The sequence below is a fragment of the Micromys minutus genome (assembly GCF_963924665.1).
Source record: "Micromys minutus genome assembly, chromosome: X".
NCBI lineage: Eukaryota > Metazoa > Chordata > Mammalia > Rodentia > Muridae > Micromys > Micromys minutus.
The window spans coordinates 91538914-91566700 of NC_137970.1; the positions used below are offsets into that span (position 1 = coordinate 91538914).

Consider the following 27787-nt stretch of genomic DNA (forward strand, 5'->3'; position numbering starts at 1 on the left):
ATGATGTCAAGAATGGCGAAGGCCGCAGCGCGCGCGGCGCTGTTCTGTCAGGTCCGAGGGACACTCCTTCCCTCGTGGATGTAGCCCAACCTCCAAGTCCTAGAAAGCACTGACCTTCCCATTTTTCTTCCTCAGGTCCCACACGAGACGGGTAGCTGCTGTCTCGATGCTCCATGACCCGGATGTTGTCGAAGTCAGAGAGCGTCTTCAGACTCTGAGCTGGAGCCCTCCACAGTTCCGGGAAAAGACTGTCTCAACCAGAAAGGGTTACGTAAGCAAGCAATCGGGGGCGCAGTCCTGGCTTCCGGTTGCCCTCCTGTTGCTATGGGCAGAGATCCTGAGCTGCGAAACCTAGGGCAGATTAGAGCTGCAACGAGGAAATCGTGGCCCCTGGAAACGTGAGGTGTAGAAGGGGCCTTTCTTCTCACTTTGCACCTCAGCCGAGTCCTCCGGCCTTGCTTAATTATCTTCCCAGGGAAGGGATGGCGGTCAACTATCGGAACCCATTTGGGGGAAGTAAGAGAAGATCCCCAGTAGCTCTGGAGGCCTTGGCAGAAGTGTGTGGACAATACGTCTTGGTCTAGTTCTCCACACTGGGTCCCTGATCCTTCGCACAGACCGGATATTAAGCTGATGTGTTTACATGGGAGGCTCTTCCTTTGAGCTTTCACGGAAAGTGGAGCACACGTAGTATACCGAGCTTCCACGCTCTGTCTTTCCAGGAGTTTGGGCAGAAGTGCAGGGCCTGCAGGCTCAGCAGACGGATCAGAGGGCTCAGCTTCACCAGAGCTTCTGGGCGCCGGATGGAGAGGAGGAGGAGCGGGGATGGGACACCGAACTTTAGTAATACCGTCAAGCTTTGGTAAATCCAGGCAGCTCCTTGTTAGGGGTGGAAATATTCTGGAGCCCTGGTGCTGGAGTTCTTCCAGGATAAGAGTTACCTCACAGTTCTGATAACTACTTTATTAGTAAATCTGTACTTGTATGTTTCCTGACTTTTGATTTTATTAACTTATTTAGCTGTCTAAACGGAACCTTTTGGTGAGGTGTCTGGAGCCCTAAGAATATTTTTCTATCTTTTGAGCTATATGAAGACCCGTATTTCTGGGCTTAGGATGTAGTTCATTTTACTGAGTCTTTGTGTTGCACTCACAAAAACCTCGATTAGAGACTCCCAGATGTAGTGGTCTGATGCTGCTTGTATTGTAATGGTAAATAGTGCCCCCCAAGGCCTGGTTGCTCCCAGGAAGAAGAGAATCTGCAGGTACAATGTGACGTTGCTCCTTAATTTAAAACTATTGGTTAAATAACCACACCAACAGCCAATAGCTGAGCAGAAGAGACATAGGCAGGGTTTGGGGTTCTCGGGCTGCGGGTCTGAGGAGACCACTGTCTTTTTAAGATTAGGAAGACAGAGAAAAATGTTTCCTTAGCAAAGTTAGCATTTCCCCAAGCCAAGCAAAAAGCCACAAGAAGTTCCGGACAAGGGCTAGAATACATGTTTATTTGTCATGCATTATTCTGGGGTTCACACATGAGCTAAAGCACAGATGCACCCACTGAACTGAATAGTTTGCCAGGAGTCAGAGCCCCTAAGCTTCAACTGTAGGCCTAAATGTCTGCCAGCTTAGGCTCTTCCTGGGTACCACTTGGCACTGCCGCTAAAGCGCAGCTCTGAGCTGAGGGCAAATGTCAGCTTAATTGTACAGGCACAACACAGCTTCTGAACTAAAACGCAACAGACACAGGAAACAGATCTCTTAATTCTGGACCATCCTGGCTTACAGAATGGAGTCACGGTGGGACCTTCTGCTGATGGATGCAGCCACGCACAAACAGCAATCTGAGATTCAAAGGGACACATTTTCTCTTAAAATTATTATATAGGTTTTTGGTTAATATCATTAGTAGGGTCCTTAGCAATTAAAAATATGTATTAATCCTAAATTTATATAAAGAGAAAGGTGAATATGTTTAATATTCAGGATGTATCTTTATAATTTCTATGTTATAGTTTCAAATTAAGAGTAATGCTTTTCTGCTTCCAAAAAACATTTTGCCCTAGGAAAGGTATGCTCTCATAGTCAATGTGGGGTCCCAGAGTTGGGGTTGGAGCAAAATAGTTTTACATTTGTCCAACAGAAAAACAAAGCCATGCTCATGAGAGCTAACATATGGTAGAGTTTCATGCTACTCTGGGCAGTCATCATGTCTTCTTGGAATATGGGGCTCCCACAAGAGAACTTATGGTAGCTCATGAGAGCTAACTTGAAAGGTAATTTGAATAAAGTTGAATATAGAGAAGGAAATTAATTTGATTTATATATAGAGAAAGGGGATATAGGTATATTTATCCACAGAGATATTAATCTCCAAAGAAGGGAGGCAGAAATGAGAATTGATATAGATGTTTTAATGGTATATAAATAAATACATAAATAAATACATAAATAAACAAATTTAAGCCTTTGATCTCAGTACTTAAGAGACCAGGCCACAGCCAGGTACAGATAGGTTTCTTGTGAGTTTGAAGCCAGCCTAATTTACAGAACATATCCAAGTCAGCACAGGTTACACAGAAGGCCCCATCTCAGTAAATAATAATTGTTTTAAATTGTTTTGTTTTAAACTGTTTTAATTTATCAAAATGAAGGTGGTTATGAGTTCTAAGATTGTAATGGTATTAAAAATCCTCTATGAGAGAGGTCGAAACAGAGTAGACCTAGATAAACAAGAAGCTGCTAAATTAAATCAGTCTACACTTTTGATGACTTCAAGTTTATGGACCAAGTATAAGCTATTTTGAGAGAGAGGTTGTAGGTGTGTGTTCACAGAAAAGAAGTGGCTTTGGACTCCTTCCGAAATAAATAAGGATCAACCTTGATAGAGGATGATCCCTTGAAGAATTTTTTGCAAACAGTAAGAAAAAAAAAAAAAAACCAAACAGGATAGGTAACATAATTTGCTGATACCTCTACATGAGAGCAATCCAGAAACTGGCTGAGATGTAATAATGTCTCTAGCCAGAGCTCCAGATATACATAGCCAATGGATTTTGTTGGCTACAGAATCCTCAAGATTCATCATGCTGTCCTTTCATATGGCATGTGTGAAGATTTATATTATGGCTTGATTATGTGATCAAACTAACTCATAAAGAAAGACAGTTGTCTTTCACCTGCTCAAAGAGCAAAAATTTATTCTTAATTGATATGTGCACATTTCACATTCCATATATCATGTTAATGTAGAAACAAATATTACCTCTAAAAGCTTTCTGTTTGAAGAAAAACAAATAACAAAACAAGCAAGCAAACAAACAAAAAACAGCCAAGAGGGCAGCCCTGACAGGATTCATCCTCAGGGATGCTAAGACTTACTATTCCAGCTCTCTGATCAATTATGCCTCAAAATGATGCTGTTTCCAGAAACTTGCTTCTAGAACAGCTTCAAAAAGAACTACTGACCTCATATGACCTTGGTTCATACAGCCTTTCAGATTGTACCAGTCAGGACTTGAATTAAGCTTGAAATTTTCTCACCATATATAGACTTGAAAACAAATGTCAGCTATCTTACTTTTGACTTAACAAATTTTTCAATTTTCTTTTGGGTCCCTAAACAGGAATTATCCCCAATGGATTAGGTAGCAATTATAAGGAGATCGTCGTCCCAGTCCCTTAAGTTGGGGTGGATGGTTTGGTTATTTTATAAATAATAGATATGTGTCATTTGTGGGGATGATTTATAAATAATAAGGATATTTCTATGTTTCCTTTCCTCTTTTCTATCCTTCTTCCTTCCTTAGGTAAAGAAAAGAGGGCTGAAAAGAATAAGGGGAGTGCCAGAGGGATGTCGCTGCTGCAGTCTGTGCTTCTTCCCAGGGCCACATGGTGAGGGCTGTCCTGCTTCAGAGTCCCAGCCATGGCACACGTTTCACATGGGCCTCTCCTTGTCATCTTCTGCCTCCAGCAAGGAGCTCCTCATGAAGCGAAAAACAGGCTACTCCTTTGTCAACTGCAAGAAGGCTCTGGAGACTTGTGGCGGTGATCTCAAACAGGCAGAGGCCTGGCAGCACAAACAGGCCCAGAAGGAAGGATGGAGCAAAGCCGCCAAGCTCCTTGGGAGGAAGACTAAAGAAGGCTTGATTGGACTGCGCAGGAGGGAAACACAGCTGTTTGAGTAGAGGTAGACTGCGAGACAGATTTTGTCTCCAGAAACGTAAAATTTCAACAGTTGGTCCAGGAAGTAGCCCTGGGAACCGTGTTGCATTGTCAGAACCTGACCGATCAGATCAGCTCTCCCAGCTTCCTCAACTCTCTGAGCTTTCTGAACTTGCAGCTGGGCCTGACAGGGAAGGCTCCCTCTGGGAGCAGTTGGCCTTGGCGATCGGAAAACTGGGAGAAAACACGACTCTTAAGCGAGCTGCCTGGGTGAAGGTGCCCTCTGGGTTCTATATAGGCTCTTACATACTCGGAGTGATGCCTAGTGATGCCCCTCCCTCCAGAGCCCGGTGCTCCGAAAGTACGGGCCCTGGTCGGCTGCGAGACTCCTGAGCAGATCACAAACCCGGAGGAGGTTGGCTTCCGCTTGTGGTGGGCATGGCCCTTCTTTCCGTGGGCTCCCTGGATGACGAGCCTAGAGGCAAGACAGAGACCCGGATGCTGTCCCAGCCGTATTTCCTGGACCCTTCCATCACACTGGAGCAATATGTGCAGCCCCTGGGCGTGACTGTAATCGACTTCCTGCGTTTCGAATGTGGAGAAGGTGAACAGGTAGTCCAGACCAAATAGGTGGAAATACTTAATTTTTACACCTGGATTTTCTTATAGAAAGTTATTTTCTAAACCTCTTCATCCCTCATTTTTTTTTAAAATTTAAAATGAAGTTATATATTTGTGGGTAAAGTTATTAAATGGCAATATAATAAGGTTAAAAAAAGAATAAGGGATGATAGAATAATATAATAAAGTAGACAAATAGGGATGGATTATTAAATTTTCTCTTAAACAAAAGCATTTTATATCCAGAATCCTACATTGATTGAGATCATTGTATATTGGTACAAATTTTGAGATTAATTTTATTACAGCATAATCTCTCTCTCTCTCTCTCTCTGTGTGTGTGTGTGTGTGTGTATGTGTGCATGTGTGTGTGTGTGCGCGCGCGCGCGTGCGCGTGCATGTGTGTTTCAACTCTTAGACAGGCATTATGCCTAAACAACTCATTTAAAAATACAAGGTTTAATCCTAGTCCTTTTAATAGTTGATTTTACAAGATAGGATAATTAAATAATACAACTTAATAGTCCTTCAACCAAACTAATGGTTATATTAGATACTAGTTTAATTAATTACAATACAGTGTTTTCAAGACCATTTAGATAGTAAATAGCTAAGAATAAAGAGTTTGACAATTCAGATATACCATGAATAGTCTTCAAAAGCATCAGAGATCCTCAGAATATGGCATTTAAAATTATTTCATTATTAAAAGATCTTTTGGGGGGGCTAGTGAGATGGCTCACTATTTAAGAGCACTGGCTGCTCTTCTGAGGTCCCGAGTTCAATTCCTAAGCAATGACATGGTGGCTCACAACTGGGAACTGAGGCCCTATTCTGCTATGTGGATGTATTTGCAGCAGAGCACTCGAACATTACAAAAATGGAAAGGAGACTGAAGGAAAAGTGGTCCAATGACTGGCCCAACTTGGGCTCTATCTCATGGAAGGGCACCAAGTCCTGATACTATTACTGATGCTATGATGTGCTTACAGACAGGAGCCTAGCATGGCTGTCCTCTGAGAGACCCTACCAGCAGCTGACTGAGACAGATGCTGATATTTACACCCAACCATTGAACTGAAGTCGGGGACCCCTATGGTTGAATTAGGTGAAGGATTGAAGAAGCTGAAGGGAAGAGGAACCCCATAGGAAGACCAGCAGTCTCAGCTAACCCAGACCCCAGGAAGCTCCCAGAGACTGAGCCACCAACGGTGCAGCATACACTAGCTGGTCCGAGGCCCCCTGCACATATATAGCAGAGGTCTGTTTGGTCTGGCCTCAGTGTGCTTAATCTGTGAGAGACTTGAGGCCTCAGGCAAGGGGAAGGTCTGGTGGGGGTTAATAGTACCCTCTTGGAGGCAAGGGGAGGAGGAATGGAATGAGTAGCTGTGGGGGGGGGGCAAGAGAAGGGGGCAATGATTGGAATGTAAATAAATACAATAATTAATTAACAAATCTTTTGACTCTGAGACAGATCTGTTCCTGACGGTATCCCCATTCCATTTTGAAAATGATGATGAGCATCAATATCCTTCATATGGAGTTGCTTCACTTATGGCAAGCTACCCACCAGGCAATAAATACCCTAACTTCATCTACAGACAGAATACTGTCCTAAACAACACATAGACTCAAGATAGTTGACTGCTAAGCTCTGCCAAGACAGGGTAAGTTAGTAATTAATAATTCCTGCTTCGAGCCTCTGCTTCCTCAAGGTGGTCTCTACCATAGTAGGGGGTTCCTCATCTGGAGTGGGCAGTGTCATGGTCACGTTGTCAAACTTTATTTGCTGTTATCGGTTTTAGCAGGCTTTGCTTTTATACTGTTGTGGAATCTCATCTCTCTGTACTGTAGCACCTTCCTTTTTCACTGTAGATATAAAAAGTGACTTGCCTCATGAGAGAGTTACAGACGTTGCTCATGTAGACCCTGTGCTGCGGGTGTGGCTCTGATGCTTTGAACATATTCTAGAGGGACAGTTCTGAGCAGGAGGATGCAGGTCAAAATCAGCAGCTTAAGGCTCTGAATTCTGTGAGATGCTACCCATCTGATCTGAAGGCAATGAGAGAACCTAGGAAAAACTCTCAGGGGGCTCTGTGTTTTCCTCTTCAGAAATAACAGCAAACCCAGATGACCTGGCAGCAGCAAGTACTAGCTTAGGGGCAGTGGCCGCCCTGTGAGGATCATGAACAGGGTTTCTATAGATAGCATTTGTTTTTCTTGCTGCTGTGTGAGGTTGAGTTCTCCTGATGTTAACTTTATAGTCTACCCCTTAGAGTGGCTGAGAGGAGTCAGCCGAAGGGAGGGTATCTTGATTCTGATTTCCTTTAATGCACGGTGTGAGTTGGTTCTTAAGCGGAAATTATGCTGCTGCTGTATTCTGACAGACTCGTGTCCAGCAAGAGGGTAGAGAAGGTGAAAGAACACTCCTGGGGAGTGATGTATCACGTTTTAGTTTTGAGCACTGAGCTCATGGGACAGTTCTGTTACATTGCCAGGTCCCCAATGCTGGGAGAGGTGTCTGTCTGCAAACTGCATCCATTGCCTTTACCCAGGAACAGCTGGAACGAGAACTGTCAGTGTGGATGGGCCGTGTTAAAGTCCTGAGTGAGCTGGGTAGGTGGCGGTGTGCCCTTTGTTGCCTTTGGCTAAAGACTGCCCACATGTCTGTCCAGGCACATGACAGGTGTGATGGCCTCGGTGTTAGGTTCCTCATTTGTCTTTCTCGTTTGTCCCTTAGAAGCAACCTAGAAGACTGGACCATGTCCAGGGTGACTCTCTGTGAAAGTGGTTTATCCTGGCCACCGGAGAAAGATGGCTGAACAGTGCCCCAGTCTGCTTCATGCTGCACAGACACCATCTTAAATAAGCTGGCCACGAGGTTGCTGCAGCGAGTGCAACTCCACCCGAGGGCCAGGGCCTTGCCCAGGGGCTCCAGTGAACTGCGACTCTTCATGCTGTTCGTCAGAGTGCACATGTGTCCTGTTTCAGCAAAAGTAAAACTGTCATTTACAAAAGAAGGTCAGTCTGTATCCTAAGCATTTTAATAAAAAGCTAAAATGAAAAAGAAATTCCTGCTTCACATAAGATCTGAGATATAGTCTGTGACAGAAGGCTGAAGATATATGCTACAATGTTATAAAGCATATTAGGAACTATGCAGTTTGTCTAGAATTTTTAGAAGCTGTGTTCCTACACTGCCTACATAGGCAAATAATATTTCTTCTCAGGTCTCTGATGGGATTGAAGACTAGATAAAGTCTCACAATTAAACTTAAGTTGTTTAGCATTTAAGAAGATGTTTTAGGTTTAAAAACACATTTTTAGGATTGTAATACAAGTTAAAATAAAAGATTTAGATATAAAATTCTAAATTCACCAAGATAAGATAGATGATAAATGCTTTATCTAAGTTGCCAAGTATAAATGGGTTGGATATTATAAATGTATATCGTAATTTATAGTTTTTTAAAAATTGGATATTCTCTGTATTTACATTTCAGATGGTATTCCTTTCCCCCAATCCTATCCCCTCTCCCCCTCCTATTGCCTCCATGAAGATGATCCCTCTCCAAACCTTCCTCTCCTACCTCAGAGCTTTGGCATTCTCCTACACTAGAAAAAGGAGCCTTCACTGGACCAAAGTCCTCTTCTCCCACAGATGCCAGAGAATGCTGTCCTCTGCTGCATATGTACCTAGAGCCATGGGTCTCTCCATGTGAACTCATTGGTTGGTGTTTTAATCTCTGGGAGCTGTTGTGAGTTTGGTTAGTTGATAATTTTGTTTTTCCAATGGGATGGCAGACCCTTTCAGCACCTTCAGTCTTTCTTCTAACTCCTTCATTGGGGTCCCTGTGTTCAGTCTGATGGTTAGCTACAAGCATCCTCTTCTGTATCAGTATGGATCTGGCAGAGCCTCTGAGAAGGCATCCATATCATGTTCCTGCCAGTAAGCACTACTTGACATCAGCAATAATGCATGGGTTTAGTGGTAGCATATAGGGTGGATCCCCAGGTGAGGCAGTCTCTGAATGATCTTTTCTCCAATCCGTGATCCACTATTTGTCCCATTATTTCCTCCCATGAGTGTTTTGTTCTCCCTTCTAAGAAGGACTGAGGCATCCACCTTCTGGTTTTCCTTCTCTTTAAGCTTCATAATTTCTGTGAGTTGTTTCTTGGATATTCAAGCTTTTTTGGTTAGTATCCACTTATCAGTGAGTTCATAACATTAGTGTTCTTTTGTTACCAATTTTCTGAGAAACCTCCAGACTGATTTCCAGAGTGGTTGTGCAATCTTACAACCCAACCAACAGTGGAGAAATGCTCCTCTTTCTCCACATCCTTGCCAGCATCTGCTGTCACCTGAGTTTTTTATCTGAGCCATTGTAACTGGTGTGAGGTGAAATCTCAGGGTTGTTTTGATTTACATTTCCCTGAGGAATAAGGATGTTGAGCATTTCTTTAGGTGTTTCTCAGCCATTCAGTATTCCTCAGTTGAGAATTCTTTGTTTAACTCTGTACCCTATTTTCTAATAGGCTTCTTTGATTCTCTAGAGTCTAACTTCTTGAGTTGCTTGTATATATTGGATACTAGCCCTCTATCAGATATAAGATTGGTAAAGCTCTTTTCCCAATCTGTTGGTTGCTGCTTTGTCCTAATGACAGCGTACTTTGCCTTACAGAAGCTTTGCAATTTTGAGGTTCCATTTGTTGATTCTTGATCTTAGAGCATAAGCCATTGGTGCTCTGTTCAGGAAAATTTCCCGTGCCTGTGTGTTCTAAGCTCTTCCCCACTTTCTGTTCTATTAGATTCAGTGTACCTGATTTTATATGGAGGTCTTTGATCCACTTGGACTTGAACTTTGTACAGGAGATAAGAAAGGATCGATTTGCATTCTTCTGCATGCTTACTGCCAGTTGAATGAACACCATTTGTTGAAGAGGCTGTCCTTTTTCAATGGAAAGTTTTTAGCTCCTTTGTCAATGATCAAGGGACTGTAGGTGTGTGGGTTCATTTCTCGTTCTTCAATTCTATTCCATTGATCTACCTACCTGTTTTGGAATCAATAGCATACAGTTTTTATCACGCTTGATCTGTAATACAGCTTGAGGTCAGGGATGGTGATTCCCCTGGAAGTTTTTTTTTTTTTTTTATTGTTGAGAATAGTTTTTGCTATCCTGGATTTTTTTATTATTCCAAATAAATTTGCAAATTGCTCTTTCTAACTCTATGAAGAATTAAGTTAGGATTTTGATGGGGATTGCATTGAATCTGTAGATTGCTTTAGGCAAGATGACCATTTTTACTATGTTGATCCTTTTCAATCCATGAACATGTGAAATCTTTTCACCTTTTAAGGTCCTCTTCAATTTCCTTCTTCAGAGACTTGCAGTTCTTGTCACACAGATCCTTCACTTGCTTGGTTAGAGTCACACCAAGGTATTTAATATTCTTTGTGACTATTGTGAAGAGTGTTGATTCTCTAATTTCTTTCTCAGCCTGTTTATTATTTGAGTAGAGGAAGGCTACTGATTTGTTCAAGTTAATTTTCTATCCAGCTACTTTTTTGAACTTGTTTATCAGCTGTAGAAGTACTCTGGTGGAATCTTTGGGGTCACTTAAAGTACACCATCATGTCGTCTGCAAATAGTGATATTTTGACTTCTTCCTTTCCAGTTTGTATCCCTTTGACCTCTTTTAGCTGTCTGATTGCTCTGGCTAGTACTTTCAGTACTATATTGAATAGCTAGGGAGAGAGTGGACAACCTTGTCTAGTTCCTGATTTTAGTGGGACTGCTACAAGTTTCTTTATGGATATAATGTGTCTGTCAAATGTCTTCTAAATGTGTGTTCATGTTCATAGGTTACTGTGAGCAGCTTCAACTCATAATCATAGCGAAGCTCCTGAGAACAAGTGACTGTTACTATGGCATGGTGGCATAGTCTTAGCCACAGGAGGGCATCTTTAGTCAACCCCTCCAAGGCTTGGAGATTATTGTGGAAGAGAGGGCAGAAAGACTGTAAGAGCTGGAGGAAAGGGCAGGATACTGTGTAACAGTTTCTTCTGAGATTAAAACACTCCACCCTGTAAGGAATCTCCTTAAACAGGAAAATAAACAATTCAAAACAGCTTCAAGAAGTCCCTGAAAATGACAATATTCACTGGGTCCCTCTCTGCCATGGGAAGCAGAGCCGTGCTGCAAAGAAGACTTTCAGTAGAGCTGTGCCGCCCAGAAGACTCTCAGACAAGCTGACCTGCAAAGAAGACAACGAGACATGATCAGCTGCTGGAAGAAGCAGAAAGCAGTCGAGCTTCCTGGAAAGGGTTTAGACTAAACGAGGCACTTTTCCAACCTCTTGAGCTGCTGGTAGGACGTGCAGTGTGCTACATGTTCTCAGTTTTATGAGATGTCTGTCATCCATTCTGTGGTGGGCTTTGGTGATACAGCTCTCTTTTAGTCATTACTGTGCCTATAAGTAAACCCCCTAAGTTCTTTGTTTCACCAAATTGGATCTTGGTGTTATCCATACTTTGGTCTGTAGTGGGTTCCCTATCTGGATTAAGTAGACATGTTTGTTTTATCTCCCCATGGAAAAAAATTGTCACACAACAATGGGGGGGGGTCAAAAAAAGAAACTGGCAGTCAGTGCAAGAAAACTGTGCCATATTTGGAGGCTTAAGGCTGAAAAGGGCCTACTCAGGTGAAGTCAGCATTGTCACGTCATGGGAGACGAACGTGCTTTTCTATTTAAGTATTTCCTCGATAACTTAGATATCTACTTTACTAATCCAGAAGACACTTGAAACAGAGAACCTGAGAGTCCACTTCTTTGTTGTAAATACCAGCGCCAAGGGAATAAGAATGTAGTAACGAGGTATTGTTGGCATCAGATAACATCATTTGCATCTAGCTTCTGTGTAAGGGCAGCATCCTAGTCCTCTTTCTAAGTCTTCAGGGAAATGGGATCTGGGTAGCAGAAGGGGCTTTCTAAGTATTTACAGCCTCTGTTGTTTCATATACTTAGCTCTCCTCCTTTTAAACCAACCCTACAATAAAAGGCAGAAAAGGCTTAATTTACATTCATAGCTGAAATTACATAATGTAAGTTTATATGCGAGTGAGATTTTTACATTCCCTAGAGGAACTTTATTTCTTATTGCTTTAATATTGTGAGGGCTGAGGTGGAACATAGAATGCAGTTTTTGTCTCGATGTGTAAGGCCTTAAACCCAATACTATGGGCTGAAAATATCAAAATCTATCAAAAATCCCTTCTGGAAACTTATATTGCACCCTGTCCTTCATGAAACCCTTCTTGAATATGGGGTATGGAGCAGGCTCTGGAATATACATAGGACCTTGCCTCTCCTCTCCAATATAAATACATTCAAGTGCTTTCATGGAGGATAGGATGTAGGTATAATTATCAAAGGAAGACTAAATCTGTGAACTCCTGTGTAAGTTTAATTTTTTTCAAAACCTACTTTTAATGATGGGTATTAAATACTTTAACCTTATTTCTAGCTCACCACCCACCTGAGGTAGTGGACAAGAAAGGATACAGAAGAAGTGGACCTGTTTAGAAATGGTTCTCTAGAGCAACTCCCATCTTTATTGTCAAGAAATTGCCAGTTCAGTTCACAGGTCAGAAGGGGCAGCTCAATCCACTCGCAAACACTTCATAGATACACTAGCAGTCCAGTTCAGTAGAGTTGAGACAGCAAACAGGAATCAGCAGTGGTGGCACTACTTAATAGAGACAGCCAAGTCTCAGCCTCCACATGAGTCAGCAGGAGAAGGGACCAGGGCCAACAGGAACACAAGGAGGAGTTTCTGGCTATGTCTCTCTCAGAAAAGCAAAGATCAGCGGAGACAGGAAACCAGCAAGCATTGCACAGCTAGCTTTACCTGCAAGCCAAGCTGAGCCTCCAGGTATTATACTCCCTTTTCAAATATCACATGTCCTTCCTGGGTCATGCTTCAGCACATGTCTTGCCTCAGCATGTGAGTCTTAGAAAATCTACATGTGAGTCTGATTCATCTGAATCACTCTGACAATCAGCCCGAGTCTGTGAAAACAGCAAGAAACTGCAGCACACTATCAGAAGTTTTGTGGGTGGATTTCTCTCTATGGAGTCCCTTACAAATGCAGCTCAACAACGTAAGGTAAGGCAGGCCAGTGCATGCTTGTCAGTAGCAAATAATTCTTCATCACATGTCCTTTCATGTGCTTGCTTTAACAGAACATCTCTTCTCTTGTGTCTGCTTCAGCTAAACGTTCCATCATGACTTTGCCTTAGCCTTTCACCTGCGTCCTCTTTAGGAAAACATTTCATTATGTGTTTGCCCCAGCAAAACACCATCCAACACAACTGATTTTCCAAAGAACCTGTAAGTTTCCACTTCACTCCTGTAAGTTATCAGATGGCCAAAAGTAAACCTGTCAAGTTCCCCTACCCTCTTACTATCCCAATTACTGAGGTTTTTACTGTATCTTCCTTTGATAACATTCCTAAACTGAAAATTTTTGTGTCAAAGGAATCATGTTCCTGTTTGAGGCCCCCCACTTCCAATATTCAGAGTCTTTTTTTTCTTCTGTAAGTGTAGATTCTTAACTTTGAACCATGGTGTATACTTTGTGAGATTTGAAGGTAGCAAGGGTCAAAGTTCATTAATATTAATGAACTTCCAGTGCCACAGTGGAAGTCCCTTGAGCTGGCATTAGGTCCGTTTTCCAAAATTTATTTCTTAACACAGCTCTAAGATGTTTACAAGGGTTGGGAGTCGATGAGAACATTGTCTTTATTCCTGTTGGTGGCATGTGGGTCACTCTGATTTCTGAACTCCAGCTAGGAACTCAAAGTTAGCATGATACACCCCAAGTCCAAGATCTTAGCACAAAGGAGTTTTATTTGCCACAGTAGGACAGTAGGCAGGGAATAAAAGGTAGGAGATAGAAGATGAAGGACAAGGGGAAGGGAGCAAGGGAGAGTAGGAAGGGATATTCGCCCAGGAGGAACAAAGAGAGGAGACAGAAGCGGCTCATAGGCAAATGACTTTATACAGGTAAAAGGGGAAACCTGAATGGACATGGTAATTAGGGCAGCCAAAAGGGGCTATTTATTGCTGTACTTCAATACTTCCATAGCTGGACCATTGACGGTCAGCCTTGGGAGGAGGAAGTGGCAAAATAAGGGACTGGACCTTGGTAGCTTTAGGAATGGAATGTAACAGTTTTTATCAATGGGGGTGGTGGTGGAGGAAGAACAAGGGCTTGCAGAGTCCTGTTTGCCATGCTCAGGCCCCCTAGAGCTCCTTCTTTGGGTAAACAAAGCAGTTAGCAAACTTTATTTTCTTGGTCCTCCTGGAGGCTTCAATGCCCGTGAAAGCAGAAGTCTTAGTTTACATCCTGAGTTAGGTGTGGCGATGATCCTGGCTTGTGGTGTTGGGATGCAGTTTTTCTGGTTGGGGGGATGGCTATGTTGCTCTAGTGATCTAGTAACACCTTTATCTGACTGAAGGTTCTTGGATTACTCACTTGTGGGAGGGCACTGAGAAGCAGAGCTAATCGCATCACCTGACACAGTTTCTAGGTTACTCTTTTACCAAAACAACTCTGATAAGGAATGTTCTTTTAATGGTTCTCACTCTGTGTGTGGGTCATGACACTTTAGCAGGGGTTATTTAAGACTATTGGAAAATACAGGCATTTACATTATGATTCTTAACAGTAGACAACTTACAGTTATGAAATAACAATGAAATAATGTTATGGTCGGGGGTCACCACAATATGAGGAACTGTATTAAAGCATCACAGCATTAGGAAGGTTGAGAACCACTGATAGGGACTAAAGTAATTTGCGTTGTAACCTTAATCCTAGAATCAGTTACACGGACTGAGTAAATGAGTCTTCAGATTCCAGTTGAGCACACAGCTAAATCTGAGAGTTAGTCCCTACTCTTTAAGTCACACAAAGTATAGTTCATACTAATAGCTTCCTACAAATTAAGGGCGAAGCAAAACCCCTTTTCATGTGATCACAACTGTTCCAGAAAAATATTCATGAATGCACACTTTCTACTCTTGTCAGTGGGAAATTGTGTAAGTTTGTTCTTTTAGTTTGCCTTGAGTTGTTTGCTTTGTGTGTTTTTTAAAGCAAATTTGCCATTTTTACACTGTAATGTAAGAAACGTAATGGTAGAATACCGCCTCTGCTTCGGCCTTCTCTTTCAGATTCTGACAGCTCCTCTACTGTGAAATTGTCAGTGAGCCCCCAACTAGCTGACTGACAGGTATCAGCACATCTCAAATAGAAAGCAAATCAGTGTCCTGCCTCCTCATGTGCACCTCCTGCCTGATTGCAGGCTCTGGATGTGCACCCTTCCTGTTCTCACACAGTAGAAGTACACATTCCATTTCCTGCCATAGGGGCTCCCATGATTCTCTTCAGAGAACCTGGGCTGCTGTCTGACTCTAACTCTGGTGCCAAACTCTCCTCAGACCTGTGCCATGTTGCTCCTCTGTGTGTCTCTCCATCGTTCTACTGATGTCTAGTAAATTGATTCATGCCCAGTAATCCATCCTGGTATGTCAACTCAAGCTCCCAGTGCACTATCCAAAACTCAGCACTTACCTCTGTCACTTCTGTGTGCAGGTGCCTGAGGAGCCAACTGACATGGATGCTGAGAACCAAACCTCCTGAAAGACCAGTAAATACTCTTAACCGCTAAGTCATCTCTCCAGCCCCACTAGCCATTTAAAAAAAATATTTTAAGTCAGGCGGTAGTGGCGCACACCTTTAATTCCAGCACTTGGGAGGCAGAGGCAGGTAGGTGAGTTTGAGGCCAGCTTGGGCTGTAGGGTGAGTTCCAGGACAGCTAGGGCTATATAGAGAAACCCTGTCTCAAAACCAAACCAAAGCAAAAAGAAAAGTAAAAGGAAAGAAAGACAGAAAGTCACTTGGGAAGAGTTGGAAAGTCAGCCGAGGGGTAGCCTCCATCAAATTGGTCTGAGGGCCTGTCAGTGGGACATTTTCTTAATTATCAATTCATGTGGAGGGCAGAAGGCCAAGTCCATTGTGGGCAGTGGCATCTCTAGGCTGGTGGTCCTGGGTTTTATAAGAAAGCAGGCTGGGCAAGCCATGAGGAACAAGCCTGGAAGCAGCGCTCCTCCATGTGCATCAGCTTCTGCTTCCAGGTTCCTGCCGTGGCTTCCCCTGAGGAGGGACTGTAACCCACCAGCCAAGTAAATAAGCTGTTTCCTTTTCCATATGGCTTTTGGTCTGTGTTTTATTACAGAACCAGAAAGCAAACTAGACTCACCACTTAAGAGACTTTCCAGGTTAGAATTACCAGAAAATTTGAGTCTTTGGTCAAAGAAGAATGAAAGCACCAGGCCTTATGCAGTGAGAATGTGTGAGTACTCCACAAGGATTAATCCCTTTGGATTAAGATGAATTGGGTTGAGCTCCACTGGAAGGCAGCCAATACTGCTGTTGGGCTCTGGCTTTCTGGACTTGGAAGGCACACGATAAAATCTGCTTTCTTACAAGAGCCTCTTTCCACCTTCTTAGCAGTTTCAGTCTTTACTTCAATTTTCTATGTGAAGTCTCAATTCAGCAGTAAACCTGGGGGATCCGGAGGTGTGCCTGCTTCTCTTACATAAGGTTCAGTGTGGACTGGGAAATCTACAAGTGCCACAATTTCCTTTCTTTCTTTAGCAGGATATCCAGGGGTAGATTCATATGGAGAGGCTGGTGAGGAGTGAAGAAATTGATTTTGCCCACTGCAAATTCTTATCTTTTAAATTAAGAACAGATCGTCTTCTTTCTGAGGTGAGAGTCTTGACATTTCTTTGGCAACAGCAATCATCAGGTATTTCTGAGGTGGTTTGGGGTGGTTAATCCACCAGTAGCACCTCCTACCTCTTCTTGAGGTCAAGTACTTTAGTTTTCATCTTTTCGTTCATATTTCAGCTTTAAATATTGTGTTTAATATTTTAATTGAGAGAGAGAAAAAGAGAGATATACAAAGACAGACAGACAAACACACACACACACACACACACACACACACACACAGATATGAATATTTTTTCAGCCTGGAACTCACTATGTAGACCAGATAGCCTTAAAATCATAAATATGTGTGTGTGTGTGTGTGTGTGTGTGTGTGTGTGTGTGTGTGTGTGTGTGTGTGTATGTGTTTGTGTGTGTGTGCAAGGTAGCAGGGCATGCATATGTTGGTTAGAGGACAACTTGCAGGAAAAGGTTCTCTTCTTTCACTATGTGGATCCTGGGGATAAAACTTAAGTTCTCAGGCTTGGCAGCAAGTACTTTCTTCCACAGAATCATCTCGTGCGCCCTGGAGTGCTTTAATTTTCTTTGTCTGAATTAAATCCACCAAGCATAGCACAAAGAAACGTGTAAAACAGATGCTGTCTTCTGGAACACTAGAGTCAGCTGGAATGGAACCTCAGTCTTCATAGCACTGACAGCTGGAGAGAATGCTCTGTGGTTAAGAGGACTGAGGTTCGATTCCCAAAACTCATATGATGGCTAATAATGCTCAATAAGTCCTTCCATAGAATCTGCTCCCCTCTTATGGCTTCCACAGGCAGTGTATGTTCACAGCACACAGATATATATGCAGGGAAACACACTCACACATAAAATAGAAATAAGAAATCTTTTAAAAAAATCTTCTATACTTCCCAGCAAAATTCTTAAATTTTTCTAGATCCCTAATTTTGCTGGAAAGGTGTTTTATGTTATTTATCATTCTTCTGTTCCAACATGGCAAACAACCATTTCTGTTGCTCAAATTCAGTTGGAGATCACTTCATCCTTAACATAACCGTGTAACTCAACCTGTTCATTCACCGTCCAATGCATTTAGCCTTTTTTAGTAACTGACACTCAGCATTCCCACTATTCAGTGGGTGTTGTGTCATTTGATCTTGTACTGCCTGCCTTCTCGAATCCCCCAAACTGCTGGGAGCCCACGCATCTTCACTTGGAATCAATGCACTGATATAGAAAAAGTGAGAAGGGTTAACAGTTAAGTGACTGGGAGCAGCCTGTATACCCCGGATGGGAAGTGGGTAAGACCAAGGGAAGGAGCAAGTGCGGTAGCTGGGGCTACTGCCTGCGCCTCTGTGGCTGCAGGACAAGGGAAGGTAGATGACTGCCACCTAGAACCAGAAGACCGGTGAGCACATGATGCACTTTGGGGGTCTTGTCCAATTATATAAGAGGCCGCAAAAGTAAATGAAAACAAAATACCTTGGTCTATTTCTGAAATGATTACAACCAAAGAGGGATCGAAAGTGAGCTTCAGGATCCAGGGCTAGGAGGCAAGAGAGAAGGTTAAGCCTCGCTGCAGCCTGCAAGGCACAGAGTCTCATATTCCTTTTAAGGCAGCAGGACCTCTGTCCACAGTAGCTCTTAGTGTCATGTGTGCCCCTTCCCTCAGTCTTGCTCACTTCCCGTCCTGAAAATACAGGCTGGTCCCAGTCACTTAACTGTATTAACCCTTGTCACTTTTTCTACACCAGTGGATTAATTTGAAGTGAAGATACACGCACCGCTTCCTCCCCAGCAGTTTGGGAGGTTGGGGAGCAGGCAGAGTGCAGGCAAGGTGACTATTTATTCTTGCTCCCCTGAATCCAATGACTGGCCTTGAGGAAGTTGCTGACCAAGGGTTGTACTGAACTCGTGAGCATGGGAAGGAGGCAGTACTGACTGACAACACACTGACTGGGGACAACTAGGCCTTCCTTGAACATGTTTCTGCTCCTACATGGTCAGCATGGGGGTGTGGGAGGCCCTAGGGAGAGGCCACAGAAACACTCTGATGATCAGGGACCACTGAGGGTGACACAGGCATGCTGCCTCAGGCAGGAAACCCCTCTTTGCCCATCTCTTTGTATCTTCCATAAGGGACGGTTTGCATCTATATTCCACAGTCAAAAGGAAATACAGGGACACTTCCTTCTTCATTCTTTCTGTGATACCAGTGCAGGTACAGAAACATGAGTCTCCCTCATGAATGGCCAAATTGTGACACCATGCAGCCCATTTCCACATAGCTCCTGGAGGTTGGGTATCCTAGGGCTCCTCTAGGTCCATCATATGGTCCTGGATCCCACCTGGTGTGTTCCTGAGCACTGCTTTCTTTTTACTGGCCCTCTGTCTGGCTCTGCTATCATTAAACCAAGCAGAGGAGCACAGGGAATGTCTCAGCATGCTGAGCACTTTCCTGGAATGGGCACGTCATCAGGACACTGATATTCTGAACCACGCAGCGGAAGCAATTTTCTTTCTTAGTGTACTATTCATCATCATCATCACCATCACCACTACCACCACCAACATCTCTGTGTGTACGCATGTTTGTACTAAAACAACAGTGCTAGAGGACATGCTTTAATTCCCCTCTAGCTTGAGCTCATGGAGAAGAGAGCCCTAATTTCAGACACCTAGAATTCTTGGTCCTGACATAAATCTCAAGGACCAAGCTTCACAAGTCTCTCTGGAACTCTTTGAGACTAGTCCTGGAGTCTGCCCTTTCCCATTTTCGTGTCTGCCTAGTCCAGGCTTAGCAAAGCTCTTGTTCAGGCAGTTGAGGTGTCTTGCATAGCCGAGTGCTCTCCATGTCTGCTCTGAACCCCCAGAGCCCTTGTTCACACTGAATGGAAGTCAGGGCACCCTGCCTGACTGGAACAAGTCCTGTTAGCTTTGTTCAGCCACATGCTCCTTTACAGCAGTGGATTTCCAGGAGTAGGTTTCTGTCCACAGGTCCTCACCCTTGTTGGCTATGCTGCATCTTAGTGAGTGACCTCTATTTTGGCCCATGCTGTAAGACCTAAAAACTGAAAAAATTATCTTTTTGCCCGGGCCACAGAGCTGGTAGTTCAGTGTCTAGGCTAAAATGGGGGATTCAACTTTAGTCTAGCATTGACCCTGACTTCTCTTCCCCTCCCTGTAATTATCTTGATAGCTTTCTGGGAATGCAGCCTCCCATTCCACTGCTGATTAGTGTGGTGAATGCCTTCTTTTCATGCTTGTTTTGCTGTGACTTTGAGAGAATTTTGATGCACTACAGGGGACATCCCAGGCTTAGCCTTTCACTCCTAATCCACTGACTTGATAGCCACTAAAAACTCACATTCCTAAAGGATCACTCCAGTTGGTTTATGTGAAAGCTGCTTAGGACAGACTCTCATAAATCTATGTGTGTGAATGTTTGCCTGGGTATATGTCTGTGTACTATGAGACCAAAAAAGGATATCTGACCCCCTGGAACTGGAATTGAAGGCATCTGGAAGCTGCCCTGTGGGTGCTGGGGAGCAAACCTTGCTTCTCTGCAAGAGCAGCCAGTGTGATTCATTACCACCACCACCACCACTCCAGCTCTGTTGGTGGCTGCATGTTTTCCCGGTAGGATTCCTGCCCAGTGGAACTCAAAGCACTGAGATCTATCTTAAGTATGCTAGCTTTCTTCAAAACTGGAGCAAGACTGTAATAAGGATTGTGAATGCTTATTATGCATCAGGAATGGACTGTTGGTTCTCCATGTTCTAGAAAATACGGTTAGAGCAGACCCACTCTAGAGGAGCAAAGTTGCTTCACACACCAATTTTTTATTAAGTAACATTGGCAATTATAGCAAAAGTGCAAAGTTATAAGCATGTCACTGTCCTCCATTTGTTTCTCAAATGTGTAAGGCTAGTGGGGACGAGGGAGGCATTGGATTGTCAAAGCCATTATGTCTATAACTGGACTTTGATGAAAAGCACATCACGTACAGACGGGGTATTCCAAGTGGCAAGAACATCAAAAGCTGCCAGACATGGTAGCACACACCTGTAATACTATTCGTTTGGAGATGGAGGCAGGAGAATCAGGAATTCAAGATTGTGAGGGTGTAGTGTGGTGTATGGTTTATGGTGTGTGGGTTGGAGTGTGTATGTGGTGTGGTATGTGCATTGGGGTGAGTGTAGGTTGTATGGTGTGTATGGTGTTGTGTTTCTCTGTGTGTGGTATATTGTGTTGTGTAGGTTGGGGTATGTCACATGATGTGTGGGTTGCAGTATGTGTGTGGTATGGTGGTGGTGTGTGTGTATGTGGTTTGTTGCGTGGGTCACGTGTGTGGGTTGTGGTATGTGTGTATATGTGATATGGTATGTGGGTTGCAGGGTGTGTGTGGGTTGTGTTGTGTTTGTGGTATGATGTATGGGTTGTGTTGTGTTTGTGATGTGTACTGTTTCTTTGCGTGTGATAAGGTTATGTGTATGGTGTCATACTTCTCTGTGTGAGGTCATGTGAGGGTTGCAGTATGTGTGTGCTGTGGTGTTTTATTTTGTGTGTGTGATGTGTGGATTGTGTACATGGGGTATGGTATGTGGGTTGCATGTGGTGTGGTGTGTGGGTTCTGGTATGTGCATGAGTGGTGTGGTGTGTGCATTTGGATGTGTGTGGTATGGGTGTGTAGTTTGCAGTCTGTGTGTAGTATGGTGTGTGGATTGCAGCATGCTGTGGTCTGTTGTGGTGTGTGGATTGTGGTGTTTGGATGATATGGTGTGAGGTTCCACTTTGTGTGTGGTGTGGTGTATGAATTGGGATGTACATTTTATATGGTGTGTTGTGGAATGTGTGTGTGTGGTATGGTGTAGGTTGGGGTGAGTGTGTGGCAGTGTTTGTGGTGTGGTGTTTCTTTGTGTGTGGTGTGGTTTAGGTGTGTGCTATTACTGTGTTTGTAGTGTGGTATGGTGATTGCAGTGTGTATGGTTTGATGTGTCTCTGTGTGTGGTGTGATGTATGAGTTGTGTGTGTGTGTATGTGTATTGTGGAGTTTCTGTGTGTGTGGTGTGGGTTGTGTTGTCCTAATGACTGGTTTTGGCATCCATGTAGTGGGTAAACCATGGCTGTTGGAGGTCAGTGCTTAGAGCCACTGATCGGGGTGGATCCGGACATCTACAAGGACTGCCATCAACAGCAGCCAGTGATTCGAGAAGTTACTCAGCAGACTTTTCTCTGAGGAAACAAAGCTTAATTTACTGGGGCTGGAGCCAGTGGAAAAACTATGGACTCTTTTACCTCCTTGGGGCCTGTGAGAAAGAGAAAGAGAAAACTTACACGTGTATACACACACACACACACACACACACACACACACACACATACAATTAATAGATGGAAGAAACAGTGTTCCAGCCACACCATACCATACTTTATTCTTTCTTTCTTTCTTTCTTTCTTTCTTTCTTTCTTTATAGTACAGAATAGAGTTTATTCAAGTTATGGGAGAGTTAAGTGGGTAGTAGAGGCAGAGAGCAAGAGAAGAGAGGAAGAGAGGAGTAGAGGCCGGCTATGAGCACGTGGAGGGAGGGAAGGGGAAGAGGAGGGGTAAAGAGGAGAGCAAGGCCGCAAGAGCAAGAGAGAGAGGAGGGGTCAAGCAGTCCTGTTTCTAGTGTCAGATCACTGGGGAGGAACATGCCTGGCTACTGCCTGGCAATTGAGGGGTGGGGTATACCTGGATGTTGCTAGGTAACTGAGGGGTGGGGTTTACAGAATCCCAACATTCCCCCATTTTGGTTTAATTAAAAAAGAAAAATCAGAGGTGATGATGGACCAGGAATAGGATCATTGTGATCTCTGACTGCTTCATGTTTGTTTTGGGGTGATGTTTCTAGAGAGTCTAGAAGAGTGGGGATAGGGATGTTTGTCCAGTCTTAGAGTTGGCTGTTCACTTGTTGTCCAGGGTCTGTGGAACCATCTGAGGATAGGTCAGAAGGAACATGTCCAGTAGAAGCGTCTGCGTCTGTGAGAGAAGGCTGAAGCATCTGTAGGTTGCTTCTCTGGAGCTGTTCTAGATGTAATGAGCGCCTGGACTTGACAAGATGCTGGAACACACATATGTATACATTATAGGTAGAGATTAAGTACATTTGGTTTGGAAGAGAGAAAAAATTTCCAGGAGCAGCCCTAGTGCTGCCCCCCTCCCGTTTCTTATCGTAAAGAGGAGAAAAAGGGGAGGGGGAGGCTATTCTTTCTTTCATAGCTTATCTATCCCAGCAAAATCTTTCAAGCAGTATACAATTACAATGTGATTACATGTTAGTTTTCTTCTAGTAAATGATTATGAAAAAAGTGTGTTTTTAATACCTTTACAAGAAATAACATTCTGTAGTACTGGTAAAACAAACAAATTATTCTAAAGGTTCCATGTACATTCATCACCAAGCAACTCATTATAGATTAACAAAATGTAAGTAAGCGAGGTAGTTTTCTCAGCCAGTTTCTCTTACTGGCAGACAGAAAATTGTTGTTACAAAGAAAGAAGTATTTATTTTATTATTTATCTTTAAAAGTAACCTTGTAAAAAGGTTAAAAGAATCACAAATCTAAACTTTTATGTAAAAAAATCAGTCATATCTGCCTTAAATCTTCAGAATGTGTATCTACTCATCAGCAACTCTTATTAAATCATATGAGGAAGCTGAGGGCAAAACTGGGTATAAGAAATCAATCATCAGCAGTCCAGCCTCAGTGAGAGTCACGTCAGCCAGTGCTGCCATTGTTCTTGTTCCCTGACCAGAAAGAGTCCAGAGTTGACCTAATAAGAGTGGGGCTTTCTGAACTTCAAATTGTTCCTTAACATTTTCTACAGCAGAGCCATCTAATAATTTTCCTAACAATTTTATTTTTCCAAATGCTTTCTAGGGACAGTGGTTATTGCCAACAATCTACATCTCTTAAGTTTTTCTCTAGGTTGGTGATAGAATCATTAATTTGCTCCAGCAGCAATGCTTGAAAGAGATCAAGCACTATTGTTGTGAATGCCAGAAATACTGCCCTTGTCAGGAGCCAACATAGGAGACGCTAATAACTAGCAGGTGATCTTCCCGAGATGAGTCTGCCTTGAATTATAATCCACAACAGATTTGCTCCGATAGACAAGGCCCAGGAGAAATTCATTTTAGGAAACATTCCTGCTATTAACATGCTTTTTCTGTTATTGTTAAACATATATAACAATCACTAGGTATTAGCCCAGGATTTTGAGCAGCTCTCTGCAGAACAATAAAGATGTACTGTCTTGTAGTGATGCTATATAGACAAGTAGATGACTTCTTTATCCTTAATGATGATCCTATAAGAATTCCTATATTTACAGTAATTATTAAGCTCTTTTAATAACACTGCTATTAAGTCCTTTCTGATAGTGTTTTGTGTGTTGCAGTGTGTCTTGTGCTGTGAAGTTTCTATGTGTGTGGTGTGGTATGTTGTAATGGGGTGGGGTGTGTGGTGTGTGTGTGTGTGTGTGTGTGTGTGTGTGTGTGTGTGTTATGGCATATGGGTTGCAGTGTGTGTTGTGTTGTGTCTGTCTTGGTGTGTGTGTGTTGTGTGGTATGAGGTTTGAGGAGTATGTGTGGCATTTTGTGTGGTTGTGGTGTCAGTGTGGTTTGATGTGTGGGCGTAGTTTTATGTGTGGTATTGTGCATGTGTTGTGTGGCTTGTGGTATGTATATATGGTGTAATGTGTGTTTCTGGTGTACTGTGCTCTGTGTGTGTGGTATGGTATGTGGGCTGTGGTATGAGTGTGGTGCGGTGCATAGCTTATGCGGTGTGTGTGTTGTGATGTGAATGTGGTGCAGTATGTGGCTTGGGTAATGTGTGGAGTGTGGTGTGTGGATTTCAGTGAGTGTAGGTGTGGGTTTGTATGGGTTATAAGGTGTATGTGGTATGTTGTGCAGGTTGTGGTATGGAGTGTTTGTTACAGTGCATATGTGGTATTTTGTGTATGTTGCAGTGTGTCTATGATGTGGTGTGTTGGGTTGTATGGTGTGTGGTTTGTGGTATTTATGTGGTATAGTGTGAAGATATGTGTGTGGTGTGTTTTGGGGTCTGTGTGTAGTATATTGTGTGGATTGCAATATGTGTGTGGTGTGGTTTTTCTCTGTGTGTTGTTCTGTGTAGGTTTGCAGTATATTTGTGGTGTGGTGTTTCTGTGTGTGTGGTGTAGTGTGTGGGTCATGGTGTGTGTATGTGGTGTGGTGTGTGGGTTGTGATGTATGTAGGGTGTGGTTTGTGTGATGTGTGTGGTATGGTCTGTAGTATGGGTTGTGGGGGAGTATGGTGTGTGTGGGGATATGGTGTGTGGGCTGCCATGTGTGTGGTATAGTGTGAGGTTTGTAGTTTTTGTGTGGTTTGGTGTTTGGGCCATGATGTATGCATGGTGGTGTTGGTGAATTGTGGCATGTATGTGGTGTGGTATTTGGGTTGGGGTGTGTTTATGGTATGATATGTAGGTTGCAGTGTGTGGGTTGTAGTCTGTGTGGTATGGTGTGCATGATTTTTCAATGTTTGTGGTGTAGTGTGTGGGTTGTGTGTATGTTGTGGTGTTGTGTTATATGGTGTTTCTGGTATGGTGTGGTGTGTGGATTGTGGTCTGTAGTTTGAGGTTTTTCTGTGTGTATGTGTGTTTCCTGTGGTGTATAATGTGTTGTTTCTCTGTATGTTTTGTGGTATATAGGTTGTGTGTTTCTCTGTGTGTTTTGTGGTATATATGTTCTGTGTTTATGTGTTGCAGTGTATGTGTGGTGTTTTTGTGTTTTGTGCTTGCGTGTGCTGTGGTGTTAATATTGTATAGTGTGGTGTGTAGGTTGTGCTTTGTGTGTTGTGTGTCATGGTGTGTGAGTTGCTGTGTCTTTGTGGTTTAGGTTTCATGTGTCATGTGGTGGGTGTTTCTATGTATGTGGTGTGGTGTATGTATTGTAGTGTATTGTGTGGTGTTTCTGTGTGTGTGGAGTGATATGTGGGTTGTGGTGTGTCATGTGGTATTTCTGTATGTGTGGCATGGTGAATGGGTTGTGGTATGTGTGCCATGGTATTTGTGTGTGGTTTGGTGTGTGGGTTATATAGTGTCTGTGGTAAGGTACATGGCTTGTGTATGTTGTGTGGTGTTTGGTTTGGGTGTGTATGTGGTATGGTATGTGGGTTGCAGTATGTGTGGTGTAGTGAGTGAGTTGTGGTTTGTGTGTTAGGTGGGTCGTGGTGTGTGATTTATGGTATGTGTATGGTGTGCTATGTTTGGTGTATGGGTTTTGGGTGCTTGTAGCATGGTGTGTGGTTTGAAGTGTATGTGCTGTATGGTGTGTGGGTTGTTGTGTGGTATTTCTGTTTTTTGGTGTTCTGTGTGGGTGTGTATATGTGGTGTGGTATTTCTATGTGTGTGTTGCAGTGTGGTGTTTTCATGTGTGTTGTTCTGTGTGGTGTTTCTGTGTATGTGGTGTGGGTTGTGGTGTGTCATGTGGTATATTATTTCTGTGTGTATATTGTGGTGTGTGGGTTGTAGAGTATGTGGTATGAGGATTGTGGTGTGTGTGTAGTATGGTGTGTGGCTTGGGATGTGTGCATGGTATGGTGGATGGGTTATAGTGTCTCTGGTGTGGGGGTTGTGGTATATGTGGGGTATGGTGCTTTTCTGTGTGTGGATTGCGGTGTGTGTTTGATATGTTTCTTTGTGGATGGTGTGTTGTGTGGGTTGTGTGGTGTGAGTGGTATGGTATTTCTGTGTGTTTTTGTATGTGATTTGTAGTGTGTGTGTTGTGTGGTATATGTATTGTGGTGTAGTGTATGGGTTTTGGTGTGTGTGGCTTGTGGTTTGTTTCTGGTGTAGTATGTGGGTTGTGGTATGTGTGGTATAGTGTGATGTGTGTATATGTGTGTTGATACTTGAGATCTGAACTGAATGCGCCGCTGGAGGTCTTTGGGAAGCCTTTGGGAACAAAGGTTAAAGAGTAGCTGAGAACTCTGCCTTTTGTCTTTTCTTGTGCCATATGGGTCACACTGCCCTTGGTGCTATTGAGTGCACTAGGTTAACTGAAGTAGGAGCAAGCAACCTTCAGTTTCTTGGTTCCCCAGCTGATCTTACCTGCCTGAAAGCCTGGAATTTTTATCCATTTCCCTGAGCCAGGCCTGTTTGTGATCCTAGCCTGTTGTTTTAGAAAGAGCCACAGGGGCTGGCTGGTCTGCTCTGCCTTCCCAGGACACTTAGGAACACAGCCAATGACATCATCCTAATGCTCTCTCCTCCTTAGCCTTTTTTATTAACCAAACAGCTCTCATATAACCTGTAATTTCCTATAGCTTCATATAGTCACCTTTGAGTGTGAGGATCTACAAACTGGTCACCTCAGCCTAAGCAAATGGAAGACTATAAAGAGACAAGAAAGAAAATCTGTTAAGTCTGCTCCAGGAAAATACACATTAATGCATTTGTCAGACTCCAACATAAGAATGTGAGCACTTTTTCAAAGGCAAGTGGTGTTTTTATTCCCAGGGTCTCATGTACCTAAGGCTGGCCTTTAACTCTTTCTTTGTCTGTGTCCAGAGATCAAGGACTGTGTGTAACATTATATTCAGCCCAAAGCACGTATTTAAAGTTAAGATTTTTACCTAGGAGTTTCATCTGCCTTAAAAGTAGGAAATTGCTCAAAATTGTTCTTTCAATTTGTTTTGTCTTTTTAAATATGTCCCTCATCTTCTTCATCGTCTTCTTTTCATGTGTGGTGTGCGTGCATGCGTGCGTGCGTGCGTGCATGTGTGTGTGTGTATGTGTGTGTGTGTGTGTGTGTGTGTGTGTGTGTGTGTAGGGGTCATTCTGATCCTAGGTCCTGTTTCTCAATTGGTTCTTGATCTGTCAGTAAAGAAGCTATGGGCCAATTGCTCGGCGGAAGGAATAGGCGGGACTTCCGGATCTCTGGAGGAAAAGAGACGTAAGGAGAAGAGACAAAGTTCGCCATACTTCGGAGAGAGGAAAGACGAACAGCCATGTGAGTTCTCCGGAGGAGTGGCGGCCTGTGGCCACTTCTACAGGCGGGTGGTAAAGGATGTTTAGCAGGGACTAGGTGTAACTGAGCAACTAAAGTTTAGGGCAAAAGGAGAGGTGTGGAGATAAGACTATTGATAAGGACATGCTTTCCCAGGCGGGA

At 43.3% G+C, this 27787-nt stretch overlaps 1 pseudogene across 1 annotated transcript; it reads left to right on the top strand.

The window, feature by feature from the left end:
- LOC308415128 (elongation factor Ts, mitochondrial-like) lies at nucleotides 1-27693 on the top strand (annotated as a pseudogene). The gene is made up of 6 exons: nucleotides 1-80; nucleotides 136-271; nucleotides 3809-4775; nucleotides 7283-7400; nucleotides 7638-7805; nucleotides 27500-27693. The product of its transcript is annotated as an elongation factor Ts, mitochondrial-like (transcript).
- Nucleotides 27694-27787: the final 94 nt, after the last annotated feature.